Below are 5892 nucleotides of genomic sequence, written 5' to 3' on the forward strand. Positions count from 1 at the left end.
TTTATCCCTTATGGCATGGGTAGGCAAACTAAGGCCCAGGGGCCAGATCCTGCCCAATTGCCTTCTAAATCCGGCCCACGGATGGTCCGGGAATCAGCCTTTTTACATGAGTAGAATGTGTCCTTTTATTTAAAATGCATCTCTAGGTTATTCGTGGGGCCTGCCTGGTGTTTTTACATGAGTAGAATGTGTGCTTTTCTTTAAAATGCATCTCTGGGTTATATGTGGGGCATAGGAATGCGTTCATTCCCCCCCCCCAAAAAAAAAAAACAGTACGGCCCCCCACAAGGTCTGAGGGACTGTGGACTGGCCCCCTGCTGAGAAAGTTTGCTGACCCCTGCCTTACGGGGTATCCAAGAGCCCGTATAGAGTCCTTATGTAGGTTCTTTATAGGTAGGAGAAAATAACAGGCCAACCGGAGAGTATTGAGAAGCAAAGCAGCTAGTAAGCATGATCTTTATTAAACTGTTGCAACAGGGTCCCCTACTCCCCCATGCAGGGAGGGAGGAGAGGAACCCAGAACATTGGTGTGCAAGCTCTTATAGAGACTTTTGAAATTGCCTACCCTGTAGCTCAAGACTACCCCCCAAAACATCATACATACATCACAGAAAGAGGTGGTCCCCAGCAGAAATTTGAGTGTGTTGCTTCTCTTCTGTCTGCCAGGATATCTGATAATGCCTTATTTGATTGCCTTTTCTGGATAGCCTGGCCATTCCTTTGAGATGGTAAATAGTTCCTGAATCTTTTAAGCATATTGATAGTGTGCTCAGCTTAACAGATACTTGCCAGACTGTATTTACAGGGAGGTGTAAGCCCCTACAGTCCAAAGACAATTGGAAAGCTTTTCCCATTTCCTTCCTCTTTGAAGAGAAATATTTGAGGTCAATTTGGGGGAGTCAAAATGGCTTCAGGATTGTTCTGTACTATTTCAGACTCGTGGTTTATATACTTAGGTATGTGTTTGCCTTATATATGTAAAGTAAATGTTTATAAATGTACAAGACCTTAGAAGTCCTATAACAAGAGGAACTGATCCCCCTCCCATGCTCACCTCATCTTCCATTTCAGCAATTTGTTTTTCCCAGGAACTGCACGTTTTCCTTCTGCTATTCTAGTAAAACTGGGCTCATGATGAGATTGTAAGCTTTGGAAAATCAGTTCTCCCCACGTTCTGTCAGGGAAGCTGTTCTTTGGCATAAACTAGTCTCTTGGTTGGAATTTGGAGTTCAGAGATTAGAATATGTTTATCGAGGAATGGAAAAAAGAAAAGAAAACGGTTTACAAAAGTTGTCATCTGCTCCAGCGGTTCCTTTTCACAAAAGTCTGTCCCAGTTTTTCTGTGCCCTGTCCTTGGTAGATCATTGTTCCCATGTTGTCACTTTTTTGCTCTGGTGTGAAATTTTGGAAGGATTTTCTTAAAAAACCCTTTTTCCTTTCCCCCCCTTTTTTTAGGGAGAACCACCCACCCTGCTAAGGGACGTGGGTGGTGTTGTGGGTTAAACCACAGAGCCTAGGACTTGCTGATCAGAAGATCAGCGGTTTGAATCCCCGCGACGGGGTGAGCTCCCGTTGCTCAGTCCCTGCTCCTGCCAACCTAGCAGTTCGAAAGCACGTCAAAGTGCAAGTAGATAAATAGGTACCGCTCTGGCGGGAAGGTAGACGGCGTTTCCGTGCGCTGCTCTGGTTCGCCAGAAGCGGCTTAGTCATGCTGGCCACATGACCCGGAAGCTGTATCCCGGCTCCCTCGGCCAATAAAGCGAGATGAGCGCCGCAACCTCAGAGTCGACCACTACTGGACCTAATGGTCAGGGGTCCATTTACCATTTACCCACCCTGCTAGCTCGCAAGCACCACCTGAGATTGTTGAGGAAGGTGTGGTCCAGTGGAAGAACGATCAGTGCTTGGCAACACCTGGTAGAACTGGCTGCTTGAAACTCTGGTGAGCCACTCCCAGTCTGTGTAGACAGTACTGAGCTACCAGGACCAGTGGTCTGACTTGGTATAAGCTAGCTTCTTATGTTCCTTCCTATCTTACCTGTGTGCATGAATTGCTAGCTTAGGAAATATCCACAGCCAATCAAGGTGGCCAGGTGCCCAGGTGGGCAATCCATGGGCCACATGTGGCCCTCTCAACCACTCTGTCTGCTGCATGCCAGTCCCTGGGGAGCCTTACCCACTACCAAGCTGATCACTCCCTGCTGCCATCTGCAGGTGGTGGGGTATAGATTGATATGGTCAGAAATGACAAGGATTGCAGAAGTACACAATAGTTATTTGTAGAATTCTAAGAGGGCAAAAAGAGAGAGGGAAAGAGAAAGAGACAAGAGCACCAGTCGAGTAAAAAATAAAATGAGCATGTTCATTAGAATTTAGAGTGTGTCATCTGTGAAAAAAAAGTGTAAAGGGGGAGAGAGTGAAATGTCCCTCTTCAGCTGCATAGCAGCTTATAGCATCGTGGAGGAAGGTGAGATTGGCTGGTTGTTGGCTTGCACCTTCAACCAGAGCACTCTTGCTAGTGATATAAGAAAAAAACCTGTTCCTTTTCCATAGGCGCCAACTCCATGGGGCCTGAGGGGGCCCGAGCCCCCTCCAAAATTCGTTTGGGGGGGGCTCTGCCCCCCCAATAATTTAAGAGAATTATTAGTTATATTATGCTTTGTAAAATCACAAAATTATGTTGGTATTTTTTATTTTCCTTGTTTGACGATAGTTACCTTTTAAAATACATTCAGTAATGAGTTAAAACAAAGCCACTCCCGATCTAGAGAGGGGGTGGGGTTGCGGGCTCTCGACCCATCAACAATCTCGCGGGGCTGGCGTCAGCCCCGCGAGAAGCGGGGATTCCCCCCAGCTCATTAATATTCACCGCCCACGGCGGCAGCCAATCGGCTGCCGCAAAGGGCGGGCCCTCACAGGTTCACTTAAGGTCGGGGCAGCCCGGGGCTCGCCCCTTTCGTTCCCCCAGCAGCAGCGGTTTGGAGGTCTTGGCCCCCCCCCAATATTTTTTATAAGTCGGTATGGGCCCCCGCCCCCCCAATATTTTTTATAAGTCGGCGCCCCTGTCCTTTTCCCTTATGGGGTACCCAAGAGCCCATATATAGAGTCCTTTTGTAGGTTCTCCATCAGTAGGAGAAAACAACAGAGACCAGCCAGAGAATCTTAAGAAGCAAAGCAGCTACTAAGCCTGATCTTTATTAACTTTTGCAACAGGGTGCTCCTCCACACGCAGGAGAGAGGAGGAGGACCCAGAACAAAGGTGTGCCCGCCCTTATATAGACATTTTAAATTGCCTGCCGTGGAGTCCAAGACCACCCCCAGAAACATCATACATACATCACAGAAGGGGTGTAGCCCAAGACCACCCCCCAGATACATCATACATACATCACAGAAAAGGCGGTCTACAACAGAAATCTGAGTGCGTTGTTTGCCTCCTGTCTGGCAAGTTACCTGATTGCATTATCTGGGTTTTGGCCACTCTTTTGTTATTATTATTTGCAAGGACAGGATTTGTGAGGAAAGAGACAATGGGGGGGTTTCCCACTTTTGACCTGGCAGAGAAATATTTGAGGTCAATTTGTTCAGGACCTAATCTGTGGGGTTTCAGACATGTGGTTTATATATAGTTATGAACATTTATTTTTTTTATATATGACCTTAAAATTCTTATAACACTAGCAAGCAAGAAATACACTGCAACATTTTAGCACAGGTCCGACTTGTATATTTTATACTACAGTTCATCCCTTTAACGTAATGGTTTTCAACCAGTGTGCTGTGGCACCCTAGGGTGTCTTGAATGATGGTCAGGGGTGCTACAGGCAACACTGGCCTCTGTCTCTCTTTTCTTTCCTTCCCTCCCTCTTCTGATGCCCTCTTGTGTCTCTGTCCCCCAAAGTCTTGCACAGCTGTTCGTTGCAGCAGCCCTGGCTACAATCTCCCCAGGCGAATGGTGCCTCTGGGGCTGGCCAGGGGGTTGCTTCCTAGGCCCCTGTGGGGCAGTGTGAGGAGGCACCTCTTTTTGGGACAGGGAGGGGGGGCAGCTCAGAGATCAGGGAGCGGCAGCAATAGATGCCCAGAAAACTCCCAAGGAGAGGGGAGAAAAGAGGAGGCTGAGGAACACTCCACAAGGGAGTGTGTTTGAAAAAGGGTGAGAGGCTGCCAGCTCTACAGGCAAGGGGGGACATAACTGGGCTCCTGAGCCCCACAGGGGTGCCACAGAAAAAATGGAGTTGGTCAAGAGAGTCATGGACCCAAAAAGGATGAAAGCCTCTGCTTAAAGGCCACAGCTGTGGGTTAATATGCCAGTTCCAAAGTGAAGAATTATTTTCTGTTACCCACCCCAAAGTCCCCCCATAGCTGTCAACATTTCTCTTTTTTTAAGGGAAATTCCCTTATTCCGAATAGGATTCCTTGCAAGAAAAGGGAAAAGTTGACAGCTATGAGTCCCTGTCCCCCCCCAACTGACACTTGGAGGTTTCCTAGCAGGCAAGAGGAGAGGCGATTGCAGCCATACAGTGATAATGTAGACTTTATTCACATTAATGCAAAATTCCAGACTAGCTCACTTTACTAGTTGGTGAGGGAATAGAAAACAAGAAAATCCTTAATAAAATATTTTTTTTTAAAAAATCACTACAGCTTTCATATAAGGAGGTTCTTCGGATTTTCAGTTTTTCTGTACAGAGGGGAAGCTGAAATGGCACAGCGTGTCGCTATGAGGTTAGACCTGAAGCTTATGCCTTATAGACACATTTATCATGTGCCACAAATAGTCCTGTGTGTATTGAGGGGTTCTTTTCCGGCAATCTTTTTTATGCCTGCTCAGAAATAAATCCCACTGAATTCAACACCCAGGTAACTGTGTCTCAGGTAGCAGCCCCATCTCCCGAAAAACTTCATTAGATATTGTTTGGATGTTGTGCATCAAAAAGAGATGCATTTTGCAGCTTTCTGCATTCAGTTCTACATGCTGCCATTAATCTCTCTCTCTCCCCCCTTTCTAACCCTGCATTACAGGTTTGATTCCTTTTGCTGCACAGATGTGGTTTGCCTGACGACAGCCGGTTCCTGATGGCTGCACAGAACCAGCAGGGAAGCAGTCTTCTCCAGGACGGAAAGTGATTGGCTGCCTGCCTCCTGTTGCCGGACAGCGTGCCTCTCTCCTCCTCCTATCAACCTGACATCTAGCGGACGATTATTAGAACTCTAGAGGAGTAGCCTGGAGGAACGCATCAACGCTCTCTGCTCATCCCTCCCTCCCTTCAGGGCCAGCGCGAGACATTTCGCTGCCTAAGGTGGAAAGGATACTCCTCTCTCCGGTCAAAATGTATAGCAGCGAAAGGTCTGCCAAGCTATTTTGGTACCCAAGGCAGAAAATCTCACATGCATCTCCCCACATCCCTGATAGTAAAGGCACAACAATAATAAACTGCTGTCTTTTCGTGACCAAATCAGCAGCCTGAAACAGCCACCTTACTCTGCCTAATGGCAGAGCCGGAGAGCTTGGCAACAGCTGCAGTTGCAGCGACCCTCACATATAAAGCTCCATATAAAGTACCGTATTTTTCGCTCTATAAGACACACCAGACCACAAGACGCACCTAGTTTTTGGAGGAGGAAAACAAGAAAAAAAATATTCTGAATCTCAGAAGCCAGAACAGCAAGAGGGATCGCTGTGCAGTGAAAGCAGCAATCCCTCTTGCTGTTCTGGCTTCTGGGATAGCTGCGCAGCCTGCATTCGCTCCATAAGACGCACACACATTTCCCCTTACTTTTCAGGAGGGAAAAAGTGAGTCTTATAGAGCAAAAAATACGGTATATCAGCGACAGGTCTGCCAAGTTATTTTGGTACCCAAGGCAGAAAATCTCACATGCATCTCTCCACAT

The 5892-nt window shown here is 47.1% G+C and overlaps 1 long non-coding RNA gene across 1 annotated transcript; it reads left to right on the top strand.

Annotated features, from left to right (window-relative positions):
- Positions 1 to 3191: 3191 nt before the first annotated feature.
- Positions 3192 to 5456, top strand: LOC310840237. The gene is made up of 2 exons (XR_014561856.1): positions 3192 to 3421; positions 5023 to 5456. It is a non-coding gene; the product is annotated as an uncharacterized lncRNA (long non-coding RNA).
- The last annotated feature ends 436 nt before the right edge of the window (positions 5457 to 5892 follow it).

This window comes from Podarcis gaigeae, assembly GCF_964106915.1.
Source record: "Podarcis gaigeae genome assembly, chromosome: 2".
In the NCBI taxonomy this organism is placed as follows: domain Eukaryota; kingdom Metazoa; phylum Chordata; class Lepidosauria; order Squamata; family Lacertidae; genus Podarcis; species Podarcis gaigeae.